A 16,453-nucleotide genomic window follows, 5' to 3' on the forward strand; every position below is an offset into this window, starting at 1 on the left:
CAATAGAGTCTCCAGTAAACTCTGACGTATTGTTAAGATCAAGACCTCAAAGATAAATGCTACCCTGGAAGCTGCATGTACCCTTTCTACTTATATCCCATTGGCCAAAACTTGATCAGAGGATTCGGCTATATCTACCTACAAGGAAAGTTGAGAAATGTAATTTTTATTTAGGTGGCCATGTATCTAGCTGAGAAATGAACCATTCAAAGAGGACAAAGAGGAGGGATGCCTGGGTGGCTCAGTCGGTTAAGTGTCTGCCTTCGGCTCAGGTCATGATCTCAGGGTCCTGGGATCGAGTCCCGCATCGGGCTCCCTGCTCAGCGGGGAGCCTGCTTCTCCCTCTCCCTCCGCTGCTCCCCCTGCTTGTACTCTCTCCGTCAAATAAATAAATAAAATCTTAAAAAAAAAAAAAAAAAAAGAGCAGAAAGAGGAGAAGGGATGCCGTGGAGCAACTTAAGTCTCTGCTGTATCAGTTAGCTAACAGCTGCCTAACAAACCATCCCCGGAGTCGGGAGCCTAAAACAACTATTGTTTTATTTCTCACAACTCTATGGGTTAGGAATTTGGGGCAATGGGAAGTGGGGTGGGTGTATTAATCATCTCTGCTGGGCGCCTGGGTGGCTCAGTCGTCAAGCGTCTGCCTTCCGCTCAGGTCATGATCCCAGGGTCCTGGGATCGAGTCCCACATCAGGCTCCCTGTTCGGCGGGAAGCCTGCTTCTCCCTCTCCCACTCGCCCTGCTTGTGTTCCTGCTCTTGCTATCTCTCTGTCAAATAAATAAATAAAATCTTTAAAAAAAAAAAAAATCATCTCTGCTCCACGTGTTGGCTGAGGTTAGAGAACCCAAATACCCACACAATTGATGACTCAACTGGGGTGGTTCAGATAGCTGGGGGATAAGTGTTTAGATGTTTAGATGGGGGATGTTTAGACCTCTGTCTTCTCATGGTGCTGGCAAGATTCACTAATGTATCTGGGGAACTTGGTTCTCCTCCAAATGGTCTCTTTCTCTCGCCAAGATAGCCCGGGCTTCTATACACGGTAGCTGGAAATTTCCTCAAGCAAAAATGGGAGCGGGGAGGGAGGGGGTGAGAGGGAAGCACAGGGAGAGGGGGCAGTGGGGGAGGGGGAGCAGGGGGACGAGAGGGGTGGGGGGGCGGGGAAGGGGGCGACAGGCGCGGGGGTGGGGGGAGGGGGCATGGGTCAGGAGAGGGCAGGGGGATGAGGGGGCAGCCCGTGTATAGCCCGGGCTTCTATACACGGTAGCTGGAAATTTCCTCAAGCAAAAATGGGAGCGGCAAGGCCCCTTGAGCCCTAGACTCAGACCCCTCCCCCACACCCACGTGACTTCAGTCACATTCTATTTATCAAAAATGCCGTGGCCAGCTCAGACTTAAAGAGTAGAGAAATAATTCTACTTCCTCATGGAAGGAGCACTGCAAAGACATTTTGTGAAGGGGTGTAAACACCGGGAGAAACGATTCATTGGGAACTATTTTTTCGAAACTACTACGCCTGTGGGGGCGGAAGGCCACCAGGACACCGTACACACCCCCACGCCGCGCGCCATCTTAATCCTCTACGTCGGGGACGCCACCTTAATCCTCTACGTCGGGGACGCCACCTTAATCCTCTACGTCGGGGACGCCACCTCCTTGGCCTCACGACTTCCGGACGCCACAATCGCCATTTTGCTTGCAGAGAAGCAGTGCTGTTAGGCGGGAGCTGGGGATCGCTCGTGTCGCAGTTGGTATGGCTGCCGCTATGTCGACCGTGCCGCTGCGAGTGGCGGTGGTGTGCTCGAGCAACCAGAACCGGAGCATGGAAGCGCACAACATCCTCAATAAAAGGGGATTCAGCGTCCGATCCTTCGGAACGGGAACCCACGTGAAGCTCCCGGGGCCGGCGCCCGACAAGCCAAATGTGTATGATTTTAAAACGACCTACGACCAGATGTACAACGATCTCGTTCGGAAGGATAAAGATCTCTACACGCAGAATGGCATTCTACATATGCTGGATAGAAATAAGAGAATCAAGCCGCGCCCGGAAAGATTCCAGAATTGTAAGGATATTTTCGATCTGATCCTTACCTGCGAAGAGAGAGTGTACGATCAAGTGGTGGAAGATCTGACTTCGAGAGAGCAAGAAACCTGCCAGCCGGTGCATGTGATCAACGTGGATATCCAAGACAACCTCGAAGAAGCCACCCTGGGGGCGTTCCTCATCTATGAGTTCTGCCAGTGCATTCAGCACACCGAGGACATAGATAACGACATCGAGGAGCTGCTGCAGGAGTTCGAGGAGAAGAGCGGCAAAACCTTCCTGCACACCGTCTGCTTCTACTAACCGGCCTGAGCTGGCCTGACTTCGGGCCCACCGTCCCCCGCCTCAAGAAGCCATCTTTCTGAACTTCCTTTCGTTAGAACTTTGAACCTCCTGATGTTTGATTTTACTTGTAGGTATTTTCCTGGCGGTGGATGGCTAGAAGTACACCCACTTACGAAATGAGAAGATACGCGTCAACGCCAGATTAAGAACTGAAGTTTTTTCTCTCCCCGTTTTACTTGTGAGAGAGATGTTGATTATTAACTTTTTTTCCTTTAATCCAGCCCCCCCCAAAAAACAATAGTTTGTAGTGCATTTATCCCGTATTATCTCTGGTTTTCACTGTGGTTCCTTCCCCTCCCCGCCAAGTTTCTAAAATGTACAAGTAACCTGAATAAAGTAAGGGGCTTTATCTTACTAGAAAAGAACTTGCAATTGTCTAGTAAATATATGCCGCCGGTAAAAAAAAGGGGGGGGGGAACCGGAGAGCGCCTGGGTGGTTCAGTTGGTTAAGTGGTTAAGTGCTTGACTCTTGATTTTACCTCAGGTCCTCTCAGGGTGGTGGGCTCAGGGTAAAGAGGTGGGGGGGGCAGGGAGACTAGGGGGGCGGCACGTGCGGGGATAAGGGGCACGTGGCGAGGGGGGGAAGGGAGGGAGGGGGTGAGAGGGAAGCAGAGGGAGAGGGGGCAGTGGGGGAGGGGGAGCAGGAGGATGAGAGGGGTGGGGGGAAGGGGGCGACAGGCGCGGGGGTGGGGGGAGGGGGCATGGGTCAGGAGAGGGCAGGGGGATGAGGAGGCAGGGAGAGGGAGGGGGCAGGGAGAGGGAGGGGGCGAGAGGGGGAGGACAGAGGGGTGGCGGGGGTAGGGGGCACGGGGTGGGGGGGCGGTGGGGTGAGGGAGGGGGGGTGGGAGGTGGACAGGGTGAGGGAGGAGGCGAGGGGGGCTGAGGTGGGGCAGAGGGGGTGGTGGGGGCGGGGTGGAAGGGCCACGGGGCGAGAGGGGGCAAGGGGGCGACAGGCGGGGGGATGGGGCGCGGGGATGGGGCACGGGACAGGAGGAGGCAGGGGGGCGAAGGGGGTGGGGGCAGGAGGGGAGAGAGGGGAGCGGAAGGGTGAAGAGGTGGTGGGGGGGCAGGGAGACTAGGGGGACGGGGACTAGGGGGCGGCACGTGCGGGGATAAGGGGCAGTGGCGAGGGGGGAAGGGGGAGGGAGGGGGTGAGAGGGAAGCAGAGGGAGAGGGGGCAGTGGGGGAGGGGGAGCAGGGGGACGAGAGGGGTGGGGGGGCGGGGAAGGGGGCGACAGGCGCGGGGGTGGGGGGAGGGGGCATGGGTCAGGAGAGGGCAGGGGGATGAGGGGGCAGCCCGTGTATAGCCCGGGCTTCTATACACGGTAGCTGGAAATTTCCTCAAGCAAAAATGGGAGCGGCAAGGCCCCTTGAGCCCTAGACTCAGACCCCTCCCCCACACCCACGTGACTTCAGTCACATTCTATTTATCAAAAATGCCGTGGCCAGCTCAGACTTAAAGAGTAGAGAAATAATTCTACTTCCTCATGGAAGGAGCACTGCAAAGACATTTTGTGAAGGGGTGTAAACACCGGGAGAAACGATTCATTGGGAACTATTTTTTCGAAACTACTACGCCTGTGGGGGCGGAAGGCCACCAGGACACCGTACACACGCCCACGCCGCGCGCCATCTTAATCCTCTACGTCGGGGACGCCACCTTAATCCTCTACGTCGGGGACGCCACCTTAATCCTCTACGCCGGGGACGCCACCTTAATCCTCTACGTCGGGGACGCCACCTAATCCTCTACGTCGGGGACGCCACCTTAATCCTCTACGCCGGGGACGCCACCTTAATCCTCTACGTCGGGGACGCCACCTAATCCTCTACGTCGGGGACGCCACCTTAATCCTCTACGCCGGGGACGCCACCTTAATCCTCTACGTCGGGGACGCCACCTTAATCCTCTACGTCGGGGACGCCACCTTAATCCTCTACGTCGGGGACGCCACCTCCTTGGCCTCACGACTTCCGGACGCCACAATCGCCATTTTGCTTGCAGAGAAGCAGTGCTGTTAGGCGGGAGCTGGGGATCGCTCGTGTCGCAGTTGGTATGGCTGCCGCTATGTCGACCGTGCCGCTGCGAGTGGCGGTGGTGTGCTCGAGCAACCAGAACCGGAGCATGGAAGCGCACAACATCCTCAATAAAAGGGGATTCAGCGTCCGATCCTTCGGAACGGGAACCCACGTGAAGCTCCCGGGGCCGGCGCCCGACAAGCCAAATGTGTATGATTTTAAAACGACCTACGACCAGATGTACAACGATCTCGTTCGGAAGGATAAAGATCTCTACACGCAGAATGGCATTCTACATATGCTGGATAGAAATAAGAGAATCAAGCCGCGCCCGGAAAGATTCCAGAATTGTAAGGATATTTTCGATCTGATCCTTACCTGCGAAGAGAGAGTGTACGATCAAGTGGTGGAAGATCTGACTTCGAGAGAGCAAGAAACCTGCCAGCCGGTGCATGTGATCAACGTGGATATCCAAGACAACCTCGAAGAAGCCACCCTGGGGGCGTTCCTCATCTGTGAGCTCTGCCAGTGCATTCAGCACACCGAGGACATAGATAACGACATCGAGGAGCTGCTGCAGGAGTTCGAGGAGAAGAGCGGCAAAACCTTCCTGCACACCGTCTGCTTCTACTAACCGGCCTGAGCTGGCCTGGCTTCGGGCCCACCGTCCCCCGCCTCAAGAAGCCATCTTTCTGAACTTCCTTTCGTTAGAACTTTGAACCTCCTGATGTTTGATTTTACTTGTAGGTATTTTCCTGGCGGTGGATGGCTAGAAGTACACCCACTTACGAAATGAGAAGATACGCGTCAACGCCAGATTAAGAACTGAAGTTTTTTCTCTCCCCGTTTTACTTGTGAGAGAGATGTTGATTATTAACTTTTTTTCCTTTAATCCAGCCCCCCCCAAAAAACAATAGTTTGTAGTGCATTTATCCCGTATTATCTCTGGTTTTCACTGTGGTTCCTTCCCCTCCCCGCCAAGTTTCTAAAATGTACAAGTAACCTGAATAAAGTAAGGGGCTTTATCTTACTAGAAAAGAACTTGCAATTGTCTAGTAAATATATGCCGCCGGTAAAAAAAAAAGGGGGGGGGGGGGAACCGGAGAGCGCCTGGGTGGTTCAGTTGGTTAAGTGGTTAAGTGCTTGACTCTTGATTTTACCTCAGGTCCTCTCAGGGTGGTGGGCTCAAGGGTAAAGAGGTGGAGGGGGGGCAGGGAGACTAGGGGGGCAGCACGTGCGGGGATAAGGGGCACGTGGCGAGGGGGGAAGGGGGAGGGAGGGGGAGCAGGGGGATGAGAGGGGTGGGGGGAAGGGGGCGACAGGCGCGGGGGTGGGGGGAGGGGGCATGGGTCAGGAGAGGGCAGGGGGATGAGGAGGCAGGGAGAGGGAGGGGGCAGGGAGAGGGAGGGGGCGAGAGGGGGAGGACAGAGGGGTGGCGGGGGTAGGGGGCACGGGGTGGGGGGGCGGTGGGGTGAGGGAGGGGGGTGGGAGGTGGACAGGGTGAGGGAGGAGGCGAGGGGGGCTGAGGTGGGGCAGAGGGGGTGGTGGGGGCGGGGTGGAAGGGCCACGGGGCGAGAGGGAGCAAGGGGGCGACAGGCGGGGGGATGGGGCGCGGGGATGGGGCACGGGGCAGGAGGAGGCAGGGGGGCGAAGGGGGTGGGGGCGGGAGGGGAGAGAGGGGAGCGGAAGGGTAAAGAGGTGGTGGGGGGGCAGGGAGACTAGGGGGACGGGGGCTAGGGGGCGGCACGTGCGGGGATAAGGGGCAGTGGCGAGGGGGGAAGGGGGAGGGAGGGGGTGAGAGGGAAGCAGAGGGACAGGGGGCAGTGGGGGAGGGGGAGCAGGGGGACGAGAGGGGTGGGGGGCGACAGGCGCGGGGGGGGGGCATGGGTCAGGAGAGGGCAGGGGGATGAGGGGGCAGGGAGAGAGAGGGGGCAGGGAGAGGGAGGGGGCGAGAGGGGGGGACAGAGGGGTGGCGGGGGTAGGGGGCACGGGGTGGGAAGGGCGGTGGGGTGAGGAAGGTGGGGTGGGAGGGGGACAGAGTGAGGGAGGAGGCGAGGGGGGCTGAGGTGGGGCAGAGGGGGTGGTGGGGGCGGGGTGGAAGGGCCACGGGGCGAGAGGGGGCAGGGGGGCGACAGGCGGGGGGGATGGGGCACAGGGCAGGAGGAGGCAGGGGGGCGAAGGGGGTGGGGGCGGGAAGGGAGAGAGGGGAGCGGAGGGGTAAAGAGCTGGCGGGGGGGGGGAGCAGGGAGACTAGGGGGGCGGCACGTGCGGGGATAAGGGGCACGTGGTGAGGGGGGGAAGGGGGAGGGAGGGGGTGAGAGGGAAGCAGAGGGAGAGGGGGCAGTGGGGGAGGGGGAGCAGGGGGATGAGAGGGGTGGGGGGGCGGGGAAGGGGGCGACAGGCGCGGGGGTGGGGGGAGGGGACATGGGTCAGGAGAGGGCAGGGGGATGAGGGGGCAGGGAGAGGGAGGGGGCAGGGAGAGGGAGGGGGCGAGAGGGGGGGACAGAGGGGTGGCGGGGGTAGGGGGCACGGGGTGGGGGGGCGGTGGGGTGAGGGAGGTGGGGTGGGAGGGGGACAGGGTGAGGGAGGAGGCGAGGGGGGCTGAGGTGGGGCAGAGGGGGTGGTGGGGGCGGGGCGGCGACAGGCGGGGGGATGGGGCGCGGGGATGGGGCACGGGGCAGGAGGCAGGGGGGCGAAGGGGGTGGGGGCGGGAGGGGAGAGAGGGGAGCGGAAGGGTAAAGAGGTGGTGGGGGGACAGGGAGACTAGGGGGACGGGGGCTAGGGGGCGGCACGGGGGCTAGGGGGCGGCAGGTGCGGGGGATAAGGGGCAGTGGCGAGGGGGGAAGGGGGAGGGAGGGGGTGAGAGGGAAGCAGAGGGACAGGGGGCAGTGGGGGAGGGGGAGCAGGGGGACGAGAGGGGTGGGGGGGCGACAGGCACGGGGGGGGGCATGGGTCAGGAGAGGGCAGGGGGATGAGGGGGCAGGGAGAGGGAGGGGGCAGGGAGAGGGAGGGGGCGAGAGGGGGGACAGAGGGGTGGCGGGGGTAGGGGGCACGGGGTGGGAAGGGCGGTGGGGTGAGGAAGGTGGGGTGGGAGGGGGACAGAGTGAGGGAGGAGGCGAGGGGGGCTGAGGTGGGGCAGAGGGGGTGGTGGGGGCGGGGTGGAAGGGCCACGGGGCGAGAGGGGGCAGGGGGGCGACAGGCGGGGGGATGGGGCACAGGGCAGGAGGAGGCAGGGGGGCGAAGGGGGTGGGGGCGGGAGGGGAGAGAGGGGAGCGGAGGGGTAAAGAGGTGGCGGGGGGGGGGAGCAGGGAGACTAGGGGGACGGGGGCTAGGGGGGCGGCACTTGCGGGGATAAGGGGCGCGTGGCGAGGGGGGGAAGGGGGAGGGGAAGGGGGAGGGAGGGGGTGAGAGGGAAGCAGGGAGAGGGGGCAGTGGGGGAGGGGAGCAGGGGGACGAGAGGGGCGGGGGGGCGGGGAAGGGGGCGACAGGCGTGGGGGGGGAGGGGGCATGGGTCAGGAGAGGGCAGGGGGATGAGGGGGCAGGGAGAGGGAGGGGGCTAGAGGGGAGCGGGGGGCGGAGAGGGAGAGGGGCAACAGTGGAGGGGGTGAAGAGGGGAGCAGGGGGACAGAGGGGTGGCGGGGGTAGGGGGCACGGGGTGGGAGGGGCAGTGGGGTGAGGGAGGTGGGGTGGGAGCGGGACAGGGTGAGGGAGGAGGCGAGGGGGGCTGAGGTGGGGCAGAGGGGGTGGTGGGGGCGGGGTGGAAGGGCCACGGGGCGAGAGGGGGCAGGGGGTCGACAGGCGGGGGGATGGGGCACGGGGCAGGAGGAGGCAGGGGGGCGAAGGGGGTGGGGGCGAGAGGGGAGAGAGGGGAGCGGAGGGGTAAAGAGGTGGCGGGGGGGGGAGCAGGAAGACAAGGGGGATGGGGGCTAGGGAGCGGCACGTGCGGGGGGATAAGGGGCACGTGGCGAGGGGGGGAAGGGGGAGGGGAAGGGGGAGGGAGGGGGTGAGAGGGAAGCAGAGGGAGAGGGGGCAGTGGGGGAGGGGAGCAGGGGGACGAGAGGGGTGGGGGGGCGAGGAAGGGGGCGACAGGCGCGGGGGGGGGAGGGGGCATGGGTCAGGAGAGGGCAGGGGGATGAGGGGGCAGGGAGAGGGAGGGGGCAGGGAGAGGGAGGGGGCGAGAGGGGAGCGGGGGACAGAGGGGTGGCGGGGGTAGGGGGCACGGGGTGGGAGGGGCGGTGGGGTGAGGGAGGTGGGGTGGGGGGGACAGGGTGAGGGAGGAGGCGAGGGGGGCTGAGGTGGGGCAGAGGGGGTGGTGGGGGCGGGGTGGAAGGGCCACGGGGCGAGAGGAGGCAGGGGGGCGACAGGCGGGGGGATGGGGCATGGGGCAGGAGGAGGCAGGGGGGCGAAGGGGGTGGGGGCGAGAGGGGAGCGGAGGGGTAAAGAGGTGGCGGGGGGGGGAGCAGGGAGACTAGGGGGATGGGGGCTAGGGGGCGGCACGTGCGGGGATAGGGGGCACGTGGCGACGGGGGAAGGGGAGGGAGGGGGTGAGAGGGAAGCAGAGGGAGAGGGGGCAGTGGGGGAGGGGGAGCAGGGGGACGAGAGGGGTGGGGTGGTGTGGGGGGAGAGGGGTGGAGGGCAGAGGGGGGCAGGGGCAGAGGGAAGGGGGCGGCAGGGGTGGGGGTAAGGAGCTTGTGTCTGCAGGGGGCAAGGGGGAGGGGGTAGGGGAACGGAGGGGGCGAGTGGGGAGGGAGGGCGGGGGGGGCAGCAGGCGCGGGGGTAGGGGGCACGTGGCGGGAGGAGGGCGAGGGGGACGGGAGGGGGCAGGGGAACGGAGGGGGCGAGGGAGGCAGGGGCAGTATGGGGAGGAGGGGGGCGAGAGGGGAGGAGGAGGAAGGGAGAGGGTCGGCGGGGGAGCGGGGGTGGGGTGGCGTGGGGGGAGGAGGCAGGGGCAGAGGGGGGGAAGGGGGCGGCAGGCGTGGGGGTAGGGCGCATGGGTCCGGAGGGGGCGCGGGGGGGCTGGCGGGGGGGCAGGGGAAGGGAGGGGGTGAGGGGGGCGGCGGCAGCAGGGGGATGGAGGGGGCGAAAGGGGAGCGGAGGCCAGAGGGGGAGAGGGGCTGTGGGGGGGGGTGAGAGAGAAGGGGGGCGGTGGGTGAGAGGGAAGGGGGGCAGGGGTGGGGGGAAAAGGTGCGGCAGGGGGCAGGGGGCTGAAGACGTGGGGTGGGGGCATGGGGTGGGAAGGGGCAGGGGGGAGGGTGCAGGGGAAGGGAGGGGGCGGGAGGGGGAGGGGCGGCGGGGGGAGGGGGGAGGGAGGGGGCGGGGGCTTAAGCAGCAGAAATTTATTTCCTCACGGTTCTGGATGCTGGAAGTCCAAGATCAAGGTGTCGTCAGGGCTGGTTTCCCCTGAGGCCCCGCTCCTTGACTTGCAAAGGCCATATTCACTGTGTCCACACTTGGCCTTTCCTCTTGTGAGCTGTGGTTTATAAATAAGAAATATGTATTTGATCTTCATCCCCATTTCTGGCACAGAGCTCCTAGAACTACTGGAGTTTTCTAAGTCACGAGAGCCATAAAGGTGTCCGTTTTTAGGTTCCTGAGGTGACTTTGGAACTCCACTTAAGGATGGGGGCTGGTTGCCTGGGCACCCAAGCATGTGACTGGAGGCTTGGGACTTTCAGTTCCCCTTCAGCCCCAACCTCTGCAAGGGTGGAGGGGCTGGAGGGTCAATCAACTGTTAATGGCCCCCAATTTAATCCATCTTGCCTATGTAACGAAGCCTCCAGAAAAACCCAAATGGACAAGGTTTGGAGAGCTTCCAGGTCGGTCAATCAGAATACATCACGTGCCACTGTTTGGGGCCCCAAACGCCACAAGGATAGAAGCTCTTTTGTTTGGAATCTCAGCTTATGTATCTCTTCATCTGGCTGTTGATTTGCATACCTTAGTATCCTCCGTAATGAACCAGCAATCTAGTAAGTAAAATATCCGGGGTCTGTGCGCAGCTCTAGAAAATGAATTGAACCCAAGGAGGGGGTTGTTGGAACCTCCAACCTACAGCCAGTTGGGCAGAAACACAGGTGACAGCTGGGCTTGGGAGCGGCATCTGAAGTTGGGGTGGGGGCGGTTTTGTGGGACGGAGCCCTTCACCTGTGGGATCCAATGCTAGCTCCAGAGAGTGTCAGAATTGAGGTGAACTGTAGGACCCCAGCTGGTGTCTAAGAGTTGCTCGGTGGTGTGAGGGAAAACCCATACGCTGCAATTGGTGACCAGAAGCCTCACCTCTGTGCTCACACATCCTTTGTGTCTCTTCCTCTTGTAAGAACACCAGTCAGATTGGATTAAGGGCTCCATCCCTTCACTTCATTTAAACTTAATTACCTCTTTAAAGGCCCCATCTCCAAATACAGTCCCACTGGGGCTAGGGTTTCAACATATGAATTTTGGGAGGACACAGTTCAATTGATAATGGGGGTACTGTATTAAGTTTGATCAATTATTTACTCTACTTAGCACTGCTTATGAACTAGTCTTATGGAGACTGAGAATTTCCTCTTGAATTCCACCAAGTAAATACCGGTGCCTTGGTCTGGTTATATATGTACATTCCAGGGATTTGAAAGAAACCACGCATTAAACACATTTTTATACTTTTTCTAAAGAAGCATTGTAGTCTACTTAGGATGCAGAACGCTGGAAAGAACACCCTTGTAACAACAACAAAAAATCTGGATAATCTGAAAATCACAACTTTCCTTGAACTCATCAGAGAGCTGAGGTCACAGGGCACCCAACTGACCTGAACTCTAAGGAAAGACAGGTGCCTTAGTGAGATAAGGTGAGATAAGAGTGAGCACTTGTTTGCCTGGGCAGATGCCACTGGACACTGGAAAAGGTGGAAAAGGTGAACAATGTGCAAGATCAGATGAGTGCTTTCATCAGAGAGAAGAAAACTATAAAAATCAAATGGGGGGTGCCTGGGTGGCTCAGTCAGTTAAGCATCTGCCTTTGGCTCAGGTCATGATCTCAGGGTCCTGGGATCGAGCCCAGCATAGGGCTCCCTGCTCGGCGGGGAGCCTGCTTCTCTCTCCCCCTCTGCCTGCTCATTCTCTCTCTCGCTCTCAAATAAATAAATAAATAAATTTGAAGGTAAGTCAATGGAAATTACCCAAACAAACATGAAGAGAAAACAGGAGTGGGGAGAAAACCAGAAGAGAACATCAAAGAGCTGTGGGACAACATCAATCTAACATATATGTAATAGGATTCCCAGGAGAGAGAGAATGGGGCAGAAGTATTTGAAAAAATAATGGCTGTGAATTTTCCAAAATTAATGACAGAAACCAAACCAGAGATCCAAGAAGTTCAGAAAAGACAAGCAAGATTTAAAAACAAACAAACACTAGGCATAGCATATTTAAGCTTCTGGAAACCAAAGACAAAAAGAAAATTATAAAAGCAGCCAGAGGAAAAAAGACGCACATGTGCAGTAGAACAAAGGTAGGAATTATGGCCGACTTCTCATCAGAAATCATGCAAATCAGAAGAAAAAGTGCCATCTTTAAAGTGCTTAAGGGGCGCCTGGGTGGCTCAGTCGTTAAGCGTCTGCCTTCAGCTCAGGTCATGATCTCAGGGTCCTGGGATCGAGCCCCGCGTCGGGCTCCCTGCTCTGCGGGAAGCCTGCTTCTCCCTCTCCCACTCCCCCTGCTTGTGTTCCCTCTCTCGCTGTCGCTCTCTGTCAAATAAATAAATAAAATCTTTAAAAAAAAAAAAATAAATAAATAAAGTGCTTAAAAAACAAAAACAAAAACAAAACGAACTTGTTTACCCAAAATTCTATACCTGGCAAAAATACTTTTTTAGAAGTGGGGCGGGGCCCCTGGGTGGCTCAGTCAGTGAAGCGTCTGCCTTTGGCTCAGATCATGATGCCGGGGTCCTGGGATTGGGTGCCACTTTGGGCTCCCTGCTCAGCGGGGAGCCTGCTTTTCCCTCTCCCTCTGCCTGCCCCTCCCCCTGCTTGTGCTCTCTCTCAAATAAATAAATAAAATCTTAAAGAAAAATAAAAAATAAATAAAAGTGGGGCGCCTGACTGGGTCAGTTGGTAGAGCATCTGACTCTTGAGCTTGGGGTTGTGAGTTCAAGCCCCACGTCTGGTGTAGAGATCACTTTATATATATATATATATAATATATTAAAGTAAAAGAGAATTAGGAAAAGGATTTTAAAAATCACTTGTTTCAGGTTTGGCATTTTGACTTTTTTTTTTTTTTAAGATTTTATTTATTTGACAGAGAGAGACACAGCGAGAGAGGGAACACAAGCAGGGGGAGTGGGAGAGGGAGAAGCAGGCTTCCTGCGGAGCAGGGAGCCCGGTGCGGGGCTCGATCCCAGGACCCCGGGATCATGACCTGAGCCAAAGGCAGACGCTTAACGACTGAGCCACCCAGGTGCCCCGGCATTTTGACTTTTAAGAAATGCAATAAAGGTGAATATGTGAGGTGATGGAGGTATTAATAAACTTAATGGGAAGACTCTGTTCACAACGTATATGTATATTCAATCATCATATTGCACACTTTTATCTTACTATTTTACTTATCAAATATACCTCAATAAAGCTGGGATAAAAAGAAATGCAATAAACATACTGCCATTTAAATACATACACAAACACACATATATATATAGAGAGAGAGAGAGATTGAGAAGTACTCTCTCAAAGAGAATGAGAGAATTCATTGCCAGCAGAGCTGTACTATAAGAAATGTGATAGAAGGAATATGGGGACACTTGGGTGGCTCAGTTGGTTAAGCGTCTGCCTTCGGCTTAGGTCATGATCTCAGGTCCTGGGATCGAGCCCCGCATCGGGCAGGGAGCCTGCTTCTCCCTCTGCCTCTGCTGCTCCCCCTGCTTATGCTCACTCTCTGTCAAATAAATAAATAAAAATCTTAAAAAAATAAAATAAAATAAAATGGAGGCTCCTGGGTGGCTCAGTCAGTTAAGCGTCTGCCTTCGGCTCAGGTCATGATCCCAGGGTCCTGGGATGGAGCCCCGCATTGGGCTCCCTGCTCAGTGGGGAGCCTGCTTCTCCCTCTGCCTGCCGCTCCCCCTGCTTGTGCTCTCTGACAAATAAATAAATAGAATCTTAAAAAGAAAAAAGAAAAAACCCAAAAAGGTAGAATGTATGATGTGGCCAAAGAATTGGTAGTATGCTCTTATAAAGTCTTAAAATGGTGTATTATTTGAAGGTAGACGCTAATTAATTACTGTAAACCCTAAGGCAACTGTTAAAAAAAGTTTTTTTACAGCATTAAATGGTTTAACATGCTGTCCTGGATTCCTGGATTGTCTGTCAGCAACTTAACACTATTCCCCCTTCAATGCTCTCCCCAGTATGGCAGCATCCGGAGGCTTGGGGACTACATCTTCCATCATTCCATGCCAAATGGGTTGCTAATTAGATTCTACCAATAATCTATCATTATGGTAGTGATATTTGATCAAGTCGCTGTGAACACCGAGTTAGTGGATACTGACTCATTGCTTCCAGTGGAAATACAGGTTTAGGTTCCAGAGAGTCTTTGAGCAAAACATTTTTGAGAACTGATCAATATATAACCTTGTTTTACGTGTGTTTCTGTTTAAAGACACCTTATTTAATATATATACTGAATTTATGGCCAACAGCCCTATAACTCCGGCCTGAATGAAGCTTATCCAACACGCGTATCTTCTCCATAAGGCACATCACAGCCTCTTCGGCACTACACTTGGGGGCCATTTTAAATAGCAAAGTCACCAACAAAAAGCACAAAACTGTGACAAACATAGTTCTAAGGGTGAATGGGTGGCTCAGTTGGTTGGGCGACTGCCTTCGGCTCAGGTCATGATCCTGGAGTCCCAGGATCGAGTCCTGCGTCGGGCTCCCTGCTCAGCGGGGAGTCTGCTTCTCCCTCCGACCTTCCCCGCTCTCGCTCTCTCTCTCTCTCTCTCTTGCTCAAATAAATAAAATCGTTAAAAACAAAAAACCAAAAACACAGTTCTAAATAGATCACGAACAGGACACCTGTTTACAGGATGAGAGCAGAAACAAGATGTCGGAGCATCGTCTTGTGCCCTCTCTGCTGGGAGAAGGTGCACCGGGTGACTCAAGTTTCTCACTCATCTGTACAAGTCCATGAATCACCGTGAACAGACTGCTGAGTATTGATTTGGGGGTTATGAATACGTTTTAGAGTCAGCAAATCTGCAAATAGGGAACCCACAGATAACGAGCATCTCCTGTTCTTGCACAAGACTTAGAAGGCCAAAGGGAGGCCAAAGCCATAATTATCACTGCTTGTCCCCAAACAGCAGGCAGCCCAAAGGGCACAGCAAGTGGACTTTTTCGTGGCCACTGCCAGGCACTTCCCTGAGAATCACCTACCTTGGTCTTACAGGTGCACCATTCACTGCACTCTGATGCTCTGGAAGTTCGGAGAAAATCTGAGAGCTGGTATCGGCTTTCCTAAACCTTTGCTCTTCCAGCTCAGCCAACTGTTTTATAAGCGCCTCATCTCCAGAATGAAATCCATTTCCATCTGAAATGGAGAATGCCGTGTGCTTTCCTGGCCAAACCCTGACTAATACATATTCTCTTTAAACACCTACAGCTCAGAGGAAGACTGGAGTACATCTGAAATGTCCGACTTCGTGCAACTTGTCACAGCTAGGGATTTGCCAGTAAGGCTGGGTGTGACCTAATTCAAACTCAAGGGCTTTTCGAGTCACTTCGGCCTCTTCCTCCGGGAGGGGCGTGTGACAACAGAATTGCTTTGTCTTCAAAAGTGCTGTCCCACTTCCTATTTATACTTTCCAGGGTAAACCCTTCTCTTAGGCCACTAAGACACCGCGACAAGGATTTGTGTGCCAGTGATTTATGAAGGCAGCGCTTCCAGGAGAGACCAGTTAAGGCAGTGGGGGAGGGAAGGACACGAAATGGGAAGCAGCAGAGCAAGGTGAACGCCTGGCCTGGCCTTACCCTGCCCGGCGGGGGGGGGGGGGGCGGGGGGGGGCGCTGGCATGCAAATTATGCTTTGTTGTTCCTCCTGCCTCCGGGCAAGGGAGCTGGGCTCGCACACTCCAAATTTCCAGGTGAGGGCAGAGCACCTCTAGCAGTCCCAGGGCCGGCCTCCAAAGAGGCTGTCCCTGGCCGGCTGTTAGCCGCAAAGGCACGGAAGTCAGAGAAGAAGCACCTAGAAACTGTAAAAAGGATCCAAAAAGGGCTGTGGGGAAAACCCACAGTGTCTGCCCCACCCTTTCTTTCATGAAATGGAGAAGTCAAGACAACTGAGTGATTAAGCCCAAGACCCGGGAGTCATTCTGACTTGAGTTTAAATCCCAGCTGTGGCAGATGCTGAGTTGACCCCTAATATCCATTCTTTTTAATACAGAAGTTCTGATTGTCAGCTAGGCCGTGGCTGGGCATGAAAGCCAGATTGCCCAGCCTCCCTAAAAGCCATGTGTGCCCAATGTGACGTGAGCAGTGGCTTGGGGTGTGACTTCCATGAAGTGTCTTTAAATGCAAGGAAGCCCTTCTTTGACCTTCCTCTTTTTTTTTCTTTTTTTCTTTTTTTTAAGTAGGCTCTACGCCCAATGTGGGCCTGGAACTCATGACCTCAAGATCAAGAGTCGCATAGCTCTACCAACTGAGCCAGCCAGGCACCCCAACCCTCCTTCCTTCTGCTGCCTGAAGCATGGTCCTGAAGGCTGGTGCACAAGCAGCCATTTTGAGCCATGAGGTGGAGATAGAGTTGCCAAATTGATCAAATTAAAATATATTTTTTTAAGATTTTATTTTATTTGGGGCGCCTGGGTGGCTCAGTCGTTAAGCGTCTGCCTTCGGCTCAGGTCATGATCCCAGGGTCCTGGGATCGAGTCCCGTTTCGGGCTCCCTGCTCAGCGGGAAGCCTGCTTCTCCCTCTCCCACTCCCCCTGTTTGTGTTCCCTCTCCTGCTGTGTCTCTCTCTCTCTGTCAAATTTATTTGACAGAGTACAAGTAGGGGGAA

At 56.6% G+C, this 16,453-nt stretch overlaps 2 pseudogenes; both read left to right on the forward strand.

The window, feature by feature from the left end:
* Positions 1-1,766: 1,766 nt before the first annotated feature.
* Positions 1,767-2,351, forward strand: LOC118548090 (RNA polymerase II subunit A C-terminal domain phosphatase SSU72 pseudogene; annotated as a pseudogene).
* Positions 2,352-4,461: 2,110 nt separating this feature from the next.
* LOC144378750 (RNA polymerase II subunit A C-terminal domain phosphatase SSU72 pseudogene) lies at positions 4,462-5,046 on the forward strand (annotated as a pseudogene).
* The last annotated feature ends 11,407 nt before the right edge of the window (positions 5,047-16,453 follow it).

The sequence above is a fragment of the Halichoerus grypus genome, chromosome X, assembly GCF_964656455.1.
Source record: "Halichoerus grypus chromosome X, mHalGry1.hap1.1, whole genome shotgun sequence".
NCBI lineage: Eukaryota > Metazoa > Chordata > Mammalia > Carnivora > Phocidae > Halichoerus > Halichoerus grypus.